Below are 16,354 nucleotides of genomic sequence, written 5' to 3' on the forward strand. Positions count from 1 at the left end.
GTGTGTGTGTGTGTGTGTGTGTGTGTGTGTGTGTGTGTGTGTGTGTGTATGCGTGCGTGTGTGTGAGAGAGAGAGAGTGCACACAGCTGCAGTGAGCGCTGAGCAGGAGCTAACAATCTCGTCTCCTGCAGTGAGGACGAAAACAGTATGTGGAATAATCAAGTGGATGACTCCTAGGGAGACGTCTGAACTCAGTGAAACAAACAAACGCAGGGAAGAAGGGAGAGAAAGGAGATCTATTTATCCTGTGCTAGAGTCTCCCTTTATGAAGGAACAACCATAATAAATAACATTTTAGAGAGGGAGCCAAGCTGCAAAGTGAACAGTTAATGGTTCACTCAAAGAACTGAAAAAACCTCTCTCCATGGCAGCTTGCAGAGGTAAAATGAGGGCTGGGCGATATATCGGTACAGTACATTGTGATATGAGACTACTGTAGATATCGCCAGGGATTATGGATGTTAACTCATTGACTGCCAAGGCCCGAGTTTCCCGAGTTATTACAGTAGTCCCAGGCTGCCACAGCCCGAGTTTCCCGAGTTGGAAGCCATTTTGAAAAAAATAAATAAAAAAATAAATAAATAAAATAAAAACAAATCTAAAAAGGCCTCAAATGTATTAGGCTTGATCGCAATTGCGAAATTGCATGTTTAGCCCCATAACAAACACATCTTTCAAAATGTCAAAAATGGCTGTTTTGTCTGACTTTGAAGGCTTGTATCTCATGAATGCCTGAACGGATTTCCAAGCGGACTTCTTTGTTTGAAAGCTGTTAAAAAGTACTACACATATGGTGCATGATCTAGGCATGGGCGTGCACGATCCGTGCACTAAAAATTGATCCCTGCACTAGAAATTTAGGAAGGTGGCAGTGTTTGTTTTGTCTGACTTTGAAGGCTTCTATCTCATGAATGCCTGAACGGATTTCCAAGCGGATTTTTTTGTTTGAAAGCTGTTAAAAAGTACTACACATATGGTGCATATATGGTGCATGGGCGTGCACGATCCGTGCACTAAAAATTGATCCGTGCACTAGAAATTTAGGAACGTGGCATCCTGGTACTTGGCGGCCATCTTGAAAAGGGCATTCAATGAGTTAAGATGTGGCATACAGTAAGTGTTGTCTTTTCGTGGTTTTAATATTTTAAGACCTCACAAATAAAAAATAAACAATTGCATATATATATAAGTTGATGTTGTCGTTACAATAGGATATTATTGTCGCAATATCGGTACTGTATATAGGTATTTGGTCAAAAAAGTTATATTAGATTTTGTCATTATTTATGTCACCGTTTAAGAACAGTATATTCTCACCATGCAATCATTTCAACAGATGATTAAACATCTTCGTCACAACCATTGATAGTTGTTGATATATACAGTATTTGTAGTCTGTCATTCCAAACATTTGGCAACAATAAATAAAGTTTGGCATTTAAGACTATAACAAAGTTGGATAAACTTGACATACGAGAAGTGTGTGTGTGTGTGTGTGTGTGTGTGTGTGTGTGTGTGTGTGTACCTTGCTGTTGGTTCAGGTGTTGGCTCGGAGGGCAGTTATAGGGCAGAGGAGTGACGGAGGGTCGATAGTGATGCTGCTGCTGGCCATTGCACTGGGGATAGTTGGCTGGTGCACAGTAACATGTAGTCACCTACAAGAACCACACAGTAACATGTAGTCACCTACAAGAACCACAGTAACATGTAGTCACCTACAAGAACCACACAGTAACATGTAGTCACCTACAAGAACCACACAGTAACATGTAGTCACCTACAAGAACCACTCATCAGCACATAATGCTGTTCAGAGCACGTCAGCAACCCCACACATACACACAAACACACAGTTAAACACACATTAGAGTTGCCTGTGGTGCCTTTTAATTGTGAAAGAGGCACAGGATTTGCAGCGTGGTCAAATGGGATTTTGTTTATATCTGATATCACGATGGAGAGATCTCATTCCCAGTTATCACCACAATGAAATAATAATGCAGCTAGTCTGACAACAGTGACAAGGCAGGGAAAACGTGAGATTGACAGTACGAAATGCGTATAGCCTACCGGCATTTGATGTCGGAGCCTGCTCCCACAGGATGCTAATATTAAATATACTATTAAATTACAGGCAAGTTTTATTTGTTGTACAATGCTACCTTCTAATGAGTCAAATATCGCTGACTTTGCCTGATTTGTCTGGGGACTGCCTCCTTTAATTCTTTTGGAGCAACATTTGCAGTCCATGAACAACCGCACTGAGAACTTTGGTATTAAGAGGCATTTGAGATGATAAACACTCAGCATTCCAATCTAAATCCTCCTCCAGATGGAAATGAAGAAGAGGGATTTGGGAGTTAAACATTAAATCGTTGCTGTGGGGAAGAAACCTGTTATCTCCATACTTTATGTGTGTTTTTTTTGTTTTCGTAAATTAATGTCCTATTTAACATACTATTACTACAGTGTCACACAAAAGTATGAAAAGTAGCATATCCACATCTGCTAATTTTGCCATTTTTGAATTTGAATCCTGAACAGTTTTGGACATGGAGATGAAATGATGTTTCTAATGAAGGGATTTACTATAGCTTGCGAATGAAGACTTCAGTTAAGTAATCATGAGTCCAGTCTGACAGATCTAAGTCGATTTGGAAAATTCTTTGGGTCATTTCAAATTCTAACTAAAAGTATGTTCATGTGATTTATTGCAACCCTTTCCTTTTATAAAATTAACAGCAACAACAAAAATCCTTGATTTTCTTTGATGAAATATGCAGGGATTTTATGCGGTGAAATTGCGGGAAGTCATGAAATATGTAGAACAGGGGTCTTCAACAGGGGTCCTCACAGTTACTACAGGGGGTCCTCCAAATCTTTGTGTGATAGAAACATTTTTTTCTCTCCTTTTCTATATTAACCACTTGAACCCTAGCGTCCATATTCTGAGAACTTTAGCCAAAAATAGCAGATCTACAAGCTCACAACGGCTCGCATTGATGGTTCAACCGGTTAAATATCTGAAAACACAAATTTACATGATTCCAAAATACACTTATGTTTGTGCTGTCAAAAGATGAAACTATATGGAAACAGGTTGTGGGGGTCCCTGCTCCATCTCTCTCAGCTAAGGCGTCCTTGGCCTGAAAACATTGAAGACCCCTGATGTAGAAAATTGAGAAATATGGAAAATATGCAAAAAGGGATGAAAATCGAGGGGGAGGGGAGGGGGGTTCATACTTGCGGCACAGGCTGCTGGATGTAGGTGTGTTGCTGGACAAACGACTGGTTCATGGTGTGCCCGGGGTAAGCTGCGGGGCCTGGCGTGTTGCTGGGGTAGGCGTGGGTGGGGTTTGTGCCGGAGTAGGGGTTGGCTGGAGCCAAAGCCGGGTTTCCAGGGAGCCCCCCTTGGAACCCCCCCGGAGGTCCAGCGAGCACATAGCCAGCCACCTGCTGCAGGGGAGGCCCGTGGATGACCATGGGTGAGGCGTGGTGGTGGTGGTGGTACACGGCCGGGAAGTGGTGGGCATCCGGGGCGCCGCTGTCGCCAGGCGTCTGCCTCGCCAGGCTCAGGTGGCTGAACTGTGCGTTCAGCGTCTCAGGCTGATGGAAAGAGAGGGATTTTTAAAATTTGTTTTTTTTAAAAGTGTCAAATGATTGATTTATTGAAGATTTTAGTAGGGGTTTGCATAGGATGAGGTACAGGACAGTACGGTTCACAAGGTCAACTAAAAGGATAAAAAAAACACATGAAAGCTTTTGGCTTGTTTAAATTGGGGTGCATTTCAATACAACATTAAATGACAGACAAATAGAACACAGTACTATGCAGAAAATATCATCATAATCATAAAAAAACGGAAAACAAAATAAAGAATAAATAGTATTTACAGTAGAAAGGTCAGGGGGAGGTAAGGATAGGCTTCGTCTTATTTTACCAATTTCGAGTTGCAGCCACCTGTAAGTGACTTTTCAGAGCGGTTTTAAAGGAGAGTAGGGAATTACACTCTTTTAAGGCCGTTGCGGCATAGCAGGAGAACAAATTTTACCCTTGTTTGTGCCAAATTTCTGGGTTGGAAGTGATCTGTGGAGCCGCCTCTGGTGTTGTAATTGTGAACATCCTTGACATTATGGAAGTATTTTGTCAGGTACATGGGTATCTTAATGGTGTATTGTATCTTGTACACCAGGCCAATATGCTATACTTTCAGCTCTAACATGAGCCATCCCACACTTAAAAAATGATCAGAGGTAAAGGTGAACCATATGGAAGGTTTAGTAGCGGTTTGTTTTTGGCTGTTTGGAGCCTTGTTTTTAAGGCACTGTAATACCATACATGGTCATAGTCAAAGTTGGGCTGAATGAGTGCTCTTGCTAGAGTCTTCAAAGTATTTTTAGTGACCAGCAGGGAAATCTTCTGTTTGTTTTTTGGTTGATTTCTTTTGATTAGCCTACTTGAAAATCAAGTGAAGAAAAGCCTCTGCCACTTTTAAATACCAGAGAGGGGGCAGGGGGGGGGCTACCTATTTATCTATGTCATCAGCTCACGTTTAGGTCTGACAAGCTGTTGGAGAAAGGAACATCTTTTGGTCATGGATTATTCAGTGTCAACATCTGGAAGTGAATCAATTATTAAAAGACATTTTCCATCAGTGTAATTATCCATGGCGACTTATCTGTGGCTGAAAGCAGGTCAGAAAATAGGCTAACTAAATGCATGATCTACATTGGCCAGTAATAGGTTCACCAGGGCACTTAAGTCTTATTTATACTTTGGTGCATGACCCTCCTGTCACTCCTGAAAGGAACTTATTTTAAATGTTTTAGCTGAGATGTATTTTCGGCAAACATTGCAGCAAAGTATAAACTAGACCTTACTAAACCAGCTGGATGGATGAATTTGGATGCATCTGTCCAGGCTCAGCAATGGTCGGAACAAGATGACTGATAGTACATTTTTGATTATAATAATAATAACAACAACAACATATTTTTACTAATATTATGTTGTGTGTTATGCCTGGCATATCACATACATACACGTAGACATAGACAGATATGTAGTCACAGAACAGTAGCTCAACAGATCTGAATTATATTTAATAAAGGAGAACTAATACCTACCACGCCATCAAAAGATTACAACTTATCGAAAGGATCAGGTTGAGCTTGGTACAATGTTATGCAAACAACACAGCTTTAGGTGTGCCAGTTTAAGTATTGACAGTACTAATGATTATAGTCAACTGGTATTTGCCATGATCCTTAGATGGAAGCAGCAAACTCACAAAATTGGCCTAGATGTTTGTTTGTTTTTTAGTTTGCGAGGCCTAGGTCCTAGACCTAGGGTTTCATTTTCAAACTGTCAAAGAACAAGTGATGAAAACAATCAAAGGAGAAGAGAGGTTCTGTACCACAGTGTACTGTTGGTTATTACAGATGGGCAGGAACTGAGGAGGAGGAGGAAGAGTAGAGGGAGGAAGAGTAGGTGGAGGAGGATAGGAGACCGTTGAATATTGAACAGGCACAGAAGAGGACGACTGGAAAGGAGAGCGGAATGGCTGAGGAGGGAAAGACAAGAGAGATGGAGAGAAGGGGGTACAATCAAGCCCCCAGAACGGCTTGTAAATATTGAAGCTACTGCCCTACTGACCAAAGCTGGAACGAACTGCAGGCGGGGTGAAAAATACATGCACAAGCAAAAGAGCGCGCCGCTGGGGTCTACAATAGGGTTCAATGGACGTCGAGTGACGTTCGTGACGTAATTACATCTTGACGTAACACATTTTGGCACATCCAGATAGACAGGTGCCCATTGAGAACGATATAAATCGAGTTTGAAGTCGGACGATCATACCGGTCTCTAGATGCGGACGTACAGAGATTCTGCACATTTATTCTGATGTCATGTTATCATTGCGTTTGAATGCATTTTAAAGAGTAGACTGATTTGAAAAGTCTAGACCAGGGGTCTTCTACAGGGGGTCCGGGACCCCTAGGGGGTCCTCAGAGTTACTACAGGGGGTCCTCCAAATCTTTGTGTGATAGAAACCTTTTTTTCTTTTTTTTTATATTAACGATTTGAACCTTAGCGTCCATATTCTGAGAACTTTAACCAAAAATAGCAGGCAAAGAGGTTTGGTGTAGAGGTTCAATATCTGTAAACACAAATTGACAAGAATCCAAAATACACTGATGATTGTGCTGTCAAACAATGAAACGATATGGAATGTATGAAAAGGTCGTGGGGGTCCCTGCTCTCTCTCAACTAAGGGGTCCTTGGCCTGAAAACGATGAAGACCCCTGGTCTAGATGAAAATAGTCAATTACTAAGGTATTCGGGTTTATGTAACATTTTAATGACTACAGATAAAACGTCCTTTACGGTGCTGTCAGGCTTGAGAAAGGGTTTGAGGCTTTCTATCAGAACACATCCTTGACTGAGGCTTCCTTCCTGGACGGCGAGCTTGTTTTATTTTCACACGGCTTCGCTTTGAATAAAGTCTTTGAATAAAGTCTTTGAATAACTCTGACGGAAAACGAAAGGCCTTGGGCAATGTTGCCGCGGCCTCGCAGCTTCATGAATCTCAAGAGCGGCTGAATGAGATTTTAACGAGCCAAAAGTAAAAGTCCCCCCCCCCCAGGGTCTAGTGATAGTAGCCGTGCTGACACTGACCTGCGAGAGGAGGTGATTGGTGGTTGGCTGTTGCTGGGCGGCAGAGGCACCGGTTGGCTGGTGCGGGGTCTTGGCCTGCTGGGGCCTGCTGCCAACGATGTGGGCGTGGCCGGCGGCAGTGTGTGGGTTGTACACTACAGCGCTGCCGTCGGAATTCACCAGAGGCAGGCCTATCCAGGGGCGTCACAAGGGGGGGAAAAGTGAGACTGAATTACTAGGGCCCAAGGTGGAGTGGCCTTAATTATTTTACGCTTTAGCTATTGAAAAATAGCAAAAATAGCAGCCGTGCTGTGAGATAGCTCACAGCGAGCTTGTAGATCTGCTATTTTTGAAAAGTTGTGAAAAATGTGTGCAAATCTTTGAATATACAGTATGTATTTTTTTAGGCGAACATTTGTAACTCAAATCTTGCTTCTGTGGGGTCCCTGGATTTTGAAATGGGGGTCCGTTGCCAAATACATTTTGGTGGTCCTTCACATGAAAAAGTTTGAGCACCACCAGACGACCGGATCATCACTTAGATCTCTATATATGGAGCTGATAAATACCTCTACATCAGACCTCACAGACTCCATATAGTGTGTGCCAGCGGCTACGTCATTGTAGTCCTTAGCGGCCATTTCTTGGGTAAAAACACAGGTGTTTCAATTGTTTGATTGCATAGAACTAATACTATAGTCTAATCAGAACACCGGTGTAAGGCTGTGTTTACCCAAGAAATGGCCGCTCTTAGAACTACATTTGGCACACCCTATATGGATATACAGTAGCTGACCTGTTCTGACTGACATCACAGTGATGACTCGACCAGCTCATACATGCCAAAGCAGCCATGTGCACGAGCCCATGTGCACGCGCCCATGTGCACGCGCCCATGTGCACGCGCCCATGTGCACGACCTCGCCCTTTAGGGCGTCTCGCTGGTTTCCAGCCTTGATGAAGACAGCTACAGAGCGCTGACACATTAAAATATCATGCCGTTTCCATGGGGGGCACCTTGCGGGGGACAACCAACCTGTGTGTGTGTTGACCAGAACAGTGGCACCGGGCGGCATCCCTGTGCTTTCCAGAGGCACCAGGTAGAAGTTAGTTGCAGTGGGGGTGACAGCCGAGGGCGTGGGCTGCAGCACTGGGACAGTCTTGGCGGATACTTCGGGGCGGCAGGGGGAGGTTTTGACCTCAGTGTTGGGGAGAGCTGCGAGCGTGCCGGGGACACCGTTGCCTCGGGGTTGGGACGGAGCCGGAAGGGGAAGCTGAGAGCGCGAAAGAGAGCTGGACGAAGAACCCACACTAGAAGACTCTGACCCTGGAGAAGCAGGAAGCAAACAAGGTAGACTTTAGGGCTGTCACAATTATTACATAATTGTCTAATCGTGATTATTTGACATTATCGCAATTGTTTTGTCATAATCGTCATAATCGTGAATGTTGAAAAATGTCATAAATAGTGGAAATAGCAGATCTACAAGCTGGGATGCGACGCGTTGTGAGCTTGTAGATCGGCTATTTCCACTATCAATGTTATTTTTTAAGTAGTAAGTTATCAAATATGTCAGTAATGTATTTGTATATTTAGGTTATGTGTCATATCTACCATATGCAACTTCAAAGCCTAAAAGCCAAACAGAAATGTAATTATCAACGACAAATACACAATTAAATCGTTAATCGCCAATTATTTGAGTGACAATTAATCGTCATGTAAAATGTCATATCGTGACAGCCCTAGTAGACTTTAACCACATGAACCCATAGCGTCCTTTTTCTGGGCGTGTGTATCAGCTATTTAGGGAAGAGATTTGGTGTAGAGGTAAACAGTATTGAACCTTGGGGGGACAAGTGGTTAAACTCCTGCATAAAGCATATCGTCATTGTCGGGTGGATATACCTTGTATGTCCAAAAACGTTTGTTTTGTATTTAACATTTAAAAAATGAACTAAACTAGTGATAGTAGCAGATCTACAGTACAAGCACACAACGCCTCGCACCACGAGGCATTGTGTGCTTGTAGATCTGCTGTTTTGGCTACTTTTGTGCGACGGCCTTGTATGATGAAGCAGGGCTTTACTTGCTGAAAAAATGTTTACATTTGAAACTTGGAGATACGAGGTTTCTGCCCGACAGTGACGATATATACACGACCATCATGTTCCCCGTTATGGTGATTGTAATTACATTTTAACAACCAAAGTCATCTAGAATGTAAAAGGGCCTGAGGAACGTGCAATATAAATCAACACCACCACAATTCAATCTGTATTGCAGCGAGATGCGGCAACTGTCTGCCTTTAAGCAGACGTGCGATGCAGACTATTGCATAAAGATGTGGTCTGTGGGCGAAAGAGAGAGACAGAGAGACAGAGAGAAAGAGAGAGAGAGAGATGAGAACAGCAGGCACAAGAAGGCTCATTGCCTCACACATCCAAGTGCCAGGGGCGTCACAAGGGGGGGGGGGGGGGGGGGGGGCTGGCAGGGGAGTGGGACTGAGTTACTAGGGCCCAAGGTGGAGGTGCCTTCATTATTTTATACTTTGGCTATTGAAAAATAGCAGATCTACAAGCTCACAGCGAGCTTGTAGATCTGCTATTTTTGAAAAGCCGTGAAAATGTGTGCAAATCTTTGAATATATGTTTTTTTTGTAAGTACAGTTTTGCTTCTGGGGGGTCCCTGGAACTAAATATTTTGAGATGGTGGTCCGTTGCCAAATACATATCATTTTGGGGGTCCTTCACATGAGAATGTTTAAGCACCACTGACATAGGAACATAGGTTTTTCAAAAAACCTTAGAAGGATTTGAAATATTCAAAGAGTTGCACACATTTTCACAAGATTTTTCAAAAATAGCGGGTCTACAAGCTCGCAGTGAGCTTGTATATCTGCTACTTTTCAATAGTTAAAGCAAAAAACTATGCTTAATAATGCGTTCCCAGTCTAAATGGGTTAAACCCCCTCCCGCTATGAAGAACATTCATGGGGGGCCCCACAGTGAATCCTTGTACCCAGGGCCCAGAATTTGGTGCGACACCCCCTGCCAAGCGCTAAGTGAGGAAGGCAGCCAGTCGCCTCGTAAACAACGAAAAAAATAAAAATAAAATAAAAGCTAGCTCCCTGTGAGAAATGGAATAAGATCTATCTTATATAGCCTATAATAAAGTACACAGTCAAATAAGTGTCTGCATCCTGACAAAGGGAAAAAACCAGTCCGTATCTTCCCTGTTTGCATGCGTGTCACTGAGATAAAAGCACAAAATATGGCAGAGAGAGAGAGAAGAGATATTTTCAAAGAAAAGCAAATGCACGTTGCACTCTGCAGAGGAAGCCGAGATGCACTTGAGGAATGACGCGAACTTTATCTCGCCGCCGCGCCGTAGCCCAGGAGTTATACATTATGCAACGAAACGGCGCCGCTTTATTCTGCCTCTGTGACGGTTTTCGGAGAGGCTCTTCCATCACTGGTATTCTACTTTTTTCTTCCTTTCTTTAAAAAAAAACCCCAACCCATCCTGCTGAGAAAAAAAGAAACTTGGTAGAGAGAGACGGAGAGCTTCTTGCTACGGCACAGAAAAGCCTGAAGACTTCATTGGTAAGACTAGACTAACTCCAACTCACAAACTTCACTTTACGAATGGATGTTCCTGCGTGTTTTTATTCATTGTTTTTATTTTATTTTTTTTGTCTGCGAGATTGGGCCAAGGAACACTACCCTCCTTGCGGAAAGCGTGGAAGATTCTCCTTTAAAACATCTCTTGGGCGTTTGCTAATGCAGTGTTGATGCGATCTAATTGGTTCCACCGTGGCAGACAGGACTCGTTATTCCAAGACAAGGAATGGAATCTGACGACGGTATAATCAGATCAATGTTTGACACGGTCTCTGCCGGTGCTCAATGATGGGGAGAAAATAAAAACATTCTAGAAATTAGACTAATTTCGAGTCTGGCATTGTAAAGCCCTGCAGTTTATTTATTTACTCATTTATGTTGGACAGCCAACAGCCTAGCTATTTGTGCTGAAATTGAAACCGAAACTGCATCTGACAACTCCGCTCCACCCCTTCTCCACCGCCTCCCTCTCTTCCCCTGCTTCATGGGTGTTGCACCAAATTCTGGGCCCTGGGCAGTACAAGGATTCACTGCGGGCCCTCATGAATGGGAACGCATTATTACGCATTGTTTTGTGCTTTAACTATTGAAAAATAGCAGCTATACAAGCTCACAGCCAGTGAAACCTTTTCATGTGAAGGACCCCAAAATAATATGTATTTGGCCATGGACCCCCATCTCAAAATATTTAGTTCCAGGGACCCCCCAGAAGCAAAATTTTAGTTACAAAAAATAAATAAAAACAACATATATTGAAAGAGTTGAACACATTTTCACGACTTTAAAAAAATAGCAGATCTACAAGCTCGCAGCGATCTGCTATTTTTCAATAGCTAAAGTATAAAATAATCAAGGCCCCTCCACCTTGGGCCCTAGTAACTCAGTCCCACTTTTCCCCCCAGTGTGACGCCCCCTTCTCCACCACCCTGCTTGCCTGTTTTGGAGAGCCTCCCGGTGGTGCTCTTGCTGCTGGCCGTGCTGTCGCCTCTAACCAGGCCGCTGGACGTGCCGCTGAAGCTGCTGGCCTTTGTGATGGGAGGCCGCGGGGCCAGGCGGTTGGAGCTGTCCGAGCTGTCCGTGCTGCTCCACGGGCGCAGCTCGCTGTACCGCGCCGTGGCTTCTGTCTCTGAGCTGCTCTGCCGGCTGGCACCAGACCGTCCGGCCCGCAGACTGGAGGGAGGGCAAGGACCAAGGGGTCAGTGTGTGTGCGGAGGGTTGCTTAACACAATGCTTGCCATAAAATCCCTAAGACGTCTGTGGGAACGTCTTATCGGGTTGCCATGGTTACCAGGGTCTGTTTTGGCGCCAGGTGAGCAAAAACACTACATTTCCCATCAAGCTTAGCGGCCGATGCGCCCACGAGCATTTCCTCATTCAGATCGGTGTCTCAGTGCTCCATTCTCTGCACTGTTTTAGACCTCTATTAGACGATCCATTGTAAACAGGAGCCATGTTATTGACCCAAGGCAGTGTCAGCTTCGGTCGCGGTTTGGATTTTACTTCACCACGCCGATGTCCGCGACCACAACGCACACACGCCGGTAATTTGAATGCATTTAATAATGGCGGCCAATGTTAACATCTCGACTTCAGTAGAGGTCCATGGCTGATATGCTGATCTCTAAGAAGGTATTTGTTATGTATACCTTATAATCATAAGCCTTAAGTAGCTACGGAGTGCACATGAACTGGTTGTACAGTATCTATTCATGCCATCGCTGTACAGAATGTCCTTCACATATTTCAAAAAACGTTCATCCGATTGACTTCACACTTGGCGCGTGTGTCTCTGAGAACCAAAGCGAGTGCAGATCTCGAGTGTGAAGTCGATGGGTTGAGTGGTTCTTTAGAACACTACAAGCAGCCATACCGCAGACCTCGACAAGTTAACACTGCAAGCAGCCATACCACGGTCCTTGACAACACTGCAAGCGGCACTGCCAAGCAATCGCTCTGCTCCAAATCGGCAAGCATTCTGAATGGCCATGCCCTGAACAGGCACTGTTCGACTGCAATAGTACAATACTACAGATACTTCAGAATTACAGTAGTCCCCAAAATGTTATTTAGACATCGGCAAGACTGCATATTTGCCCCTCAAACACAATGACGCATGCATTCTTTTAAGCAAAAAAACTAATAAATAAATAACTAAATAGTTTCCCCTCTCCTAAACGGTAAAGTTCAAGCTTGCGTCATAATGTTTTTAACCCTTACGAACATTACTAGAATCATGAAAACTGGATTAGTCAAATTACATTATAAACATGCCAAATCACAGCTCACACAGATTCAAAAGCAACCCTGCGTTGTGCCTGTGTTAGTGACATGGTAGCAAAGCGCTGAGAGTAGGGATGGGACGATGATGCGCGATATTATCGTTTATCGTGATAAAAAACACTCACGATAATCGTCACGATAGGCGTCACGACGCGTTGTGAGCTTGTAGATCAGTTATTTATTTGGCAAACGTTCCGCCCCAAGATAATGGATTTTGATTATCACGATAATATCGTAAATCGCGATTTATTTTGTCACGATAATCGTGATATGAAAAGTTCATATCGTCCCATCCCTAAGCTGAGAGAGAGGTAATGAACTGAATGGTGTGTGACAAGGCGTACCGACCTGAACATGTGCCTCCTCTGTTGGCTGCTCAAGCACGCCTCTCCATTCTGAGACCTGAGGAGAGAATGGGGCTACAATAACGTTCTCGTCTGACACTGGGTACGACAAGACCCTCTGGGCAACAAGACAGGTGAATTAAACAGGAACAGTTTCATTGCAAAGTGAGCTACTGTATGTAACGGCTGAATAATGCGACATTTATTTGACATTACACTTATTGGAAATCTCAAAGACTTTTAGAGTTGTATTTTAGAAGGGCCCAATTAAGATTCTCTACTTGTCATACACGGGCAAATATGCCTTTCAAATGTATTTGCTGTGTTGCAATAGGTTTTGTTTATGTTGGTAATGTTTGTCAACAGAGAAAATAAATCACATATTGGGATTATTGAATATGACTTAATGTAACTGATAGTCTCACACGCGTTCTCATCATGTTACTGTTAGCAACATTAATTGGATGATACAATAAACAATACAATAACAATTAAATATCTTTTATGTGCAACTTAGGCTGTGATTTTGAAGGCTTTATTTAAGACGTACACAACAGCATATTCATGTTTAAAAAATAAAGCATTGATATTGCTTTAGTGAATACAAAGAATATGATTACCTTTCCAATATACTGCACAGCTCTTTGCCCAATGGACCGTGTACAGATTTGATCAAACACTGCAAATGCAACACATTGCTTACCTCTTATCTAGAACAAAATGATCCCCCTGTGGAGGACAATAAAATGACGGTCAACAATGTGGCACATCTCTTTCAGGAGCATTACAGTATTATTATATATAAACCATATATCGTTATATACAGCAATTTCTGGGTTTATTGAGACGAGACAGTGAAGGATTGTCAGAGAGTTGAACATATTTTAATTTGGCTCCAGGATTAGATAAGACTATTTTAATGTATAGTTGCAGCGGCACTTATCACCGCATGCTCCCGTGGCATTACGCCAAGCGTTTGCACTCCAGCATTTCTGCAGCTATAATGTGAAAGGGACTTCAAGATCGCTGTTAATTAAACTCACTCAACACAGTCGTCATTGCATCGAGTGCACCATTTGTTTTAGTGCCTTATGATTTCCACGACGCCTGTGGAATAACAAAACATTTATGAATAATAACACATGCTCTTGCTGGATTTGTGATACAGCGTTAGCACTTCACTTATGCAACATAGTTAATGTAAATTGATGTTTAACCCATTTAGAACGGGTACACATTATTGTGTATCATTATTTTATGCTTTATCTATTGAAAAATAGCAGATATACAAGCTCACAGCTGCGAGCTCGTAGATCTGCTATTTTTTTTTTATCATGAAAATTTGAATTTTGACCCGATTCTATAAGTGTCTTTTGAATCCTTCTAAGATTTTTTGAAAAACCTATGTTTCTATGTCAGCAATCTGGCCAGCCATCGTCAAAGAAAAGGTCCTTTTCACTTAACTGGAGCTCAGTTAGTCTGTTCTTGAGAGACTACTATGTCAGCGGTTCTCAAACCTTTTCATGTGAAGGACCCCCAAAATGATATGTATTTGACCACGGACCCCCATCTCTAAATATCTAGTTCCAGGGACCACCCAGAAGCAAAATCTGAGTTACAAACGTTCGCTTTGAAAATACATATATTCAAAGATTTGCACACATTTTCACAACTTTTTCCAAAGCTTTAACCAGTGAAAAATAGCAGATATACAAGCTCACAGCGCGGCACCGAGTGCCGCGCTGCGAGCTTGTAGATCTGCTATTTTTCACTGGTTAAAGCATTCAATAATTCTAGGCCTGAATGGGTTAAATGACTGCTAAATAGGGACAAAAACCACCGTCTGCAATGCAGAAGAGTATCCAAATGATCTTTATGGATCAACAACGTGCATCCTGAACACAACATTAATGACTAAATGCAACGCAGAGCAGGGCCCAAATGATCTTTACAAAAATCTGTGTTGCTAGTTTTAACAGCATATCATTGACCGGAAATGAAGACTCTCTTCCCACTGTTCTTTGACAATTCATGAAGTTTTAATAGCATCTTATTGTGTGGGCTTTCCTGGGGTCTTTCCTGAGCCTTTATTTGATATATAGTGGAGACTGGAGAGAGACCGGAAACATTGAGAGAGAGAGTAGGGGAGTGACATGCAGGAGATGCTCTAGCAGCCGGGAATCGAACCGAGGACTTGCTGTCAGGCATTTGAGCCCATGTGGTACATGCCCTAACCACTCGGTTACTGTGCACGAGTTATGTCTAACGTGACATACTTGTTCCCCATTTCGCTGCGGGTTAGCAGTAGTACTGTGTCTTTTAGCATGAAGCTCTAGGCCTGTCACAATTATTAAATAATTGTCTAATCGCAATTATTAATCATCATAAACAATTCCATGTTGAAAAATGTTCATATATTTTCAAAAATCACACCCGTGTGAACTGAGCGGTGGTCGTGGGGGGGGGGGGGGGGGAGGGGTGCCTGTGGGGGGGGGGAGGGAGGGGTGCCTGTGTGTGTGGGGGGGGGGGGGGGGTGGTGTGGGGGGGTGTGGGGGGGGGGAGGGGTGCCTGTGGGGGGGGGGGGGGGGGGGTGCCTGTGTGTGTGTGGGGTGGGGGTGTGTGTGTGTGTGTGTGTGTGTGTATTGCAGTTGATGCTCAGGGCAGGCTAGACTCAACAGCACCTCTCTGGTCACCCAGGGTACTGAGGCTACATACACCAGAGGCTACAGACAGACAGACAGACAGACAGACAGACACACAGACACGGATACACACACGGCCACGCTATGGAGACGGTGTGACCACCGCTCAAAAACAGTGGAAATAGCAGATCTACAGGCTTACAATGCGTTGTGATGCGACGTGTTGTAGATCGGCTATTCCACTATCAATGTTCTTTTTACCCGTGTTTTGTACTTTTGTACTTTTTATATGATAGGTGAATTACCCGTGTTTGACTTATGCATGATAGTCTGGTGTGTTTGTCTTGTTATGTCTTGTTGATGTAGTGTCTGTGATGTCCTGTCTTTTAAAAAATCACAATACAAATTAATATATATTAAAAAAAAATAATAATAATTATAAAGTCATCAAATATGTCAGTCTTTTCTTTGTATAGTTAGGTTATGTGTCAAAGCCAAACAGAAATGTAACTGTCAACAACAAAAACACAATTATTTTATTAATCGCAATTCTTTCAGTGACAATTAATCGTCACGTAAAATGTCATAATCCTGACAGCCCTACTGAAAATATTCTGCTGCTAAGCCACTGCAACTCCACATCGTGCCTATATTGATTTGCTCCTGTCATCTGCCACACTCATGCAGAATTGAGGAGATCATATATTCACAACAAACACACACATAAACATACGCACAAACTTTAACGTTACGCCCGAGACACCAGATTGTCTCGCTCTTACAAACATGTCAGAGAGGAAGAAGGA

At 43.1% G+C, this 16,354-nt stretch overlaps 1 pseudogene across 1 annotated transcript in view; it reads right to left on the reverse strand.

Annotated features, from left to right (window-relative positions):
- LOC308280133 (R3H domain-containing protein 1-like) overlaps window positions 1–16,354 on the reverse strand; it is a 78,919-nt pseudogene that overhangs the window by 18,615 nt on the left and 43,950 nt on the right. Inside the window, exons 10-17 of the transcript XR_013963390.1 lie at window positions 13,610–13,635; window positions 12,911–12,964; window positions 11,208–11,452; window positions 7,695–7,979; window positions 6,680–6,849; window positions 5,418–5,564; window positions 3,244–3,606; window positions 1,526–1,655 (exon numbers count right to left, since the gene is read on the reverse strand). The product of XR_013963390.1 is annotated as a R3H domain-containing protein 1-like (transcript). The remainder of the gene's footprint in view (window positions 1–1,525; window positions 1,656–3,243; window positions 3,607–5,417; window positions 5,565–6,679; window positions 6,850–7,694; window positions 7,980–11,207; window positions 11,453–12,910; window positions 12,965–13,609; window positions 13,636–16,354) is intronic.

Source organism: Nannobrachium achirus, assembly GCF_963921795.1.
Source record: "Nannobrachium achirus genome assembly, chromosome: 24".
Classification (NCBI taxonomy): Eukaryota; Metazoa; Chordata; class Actinopteri; order Myctophiformes; family Myctophidae; genus Nannobrachium; species Nannobrachium achirus.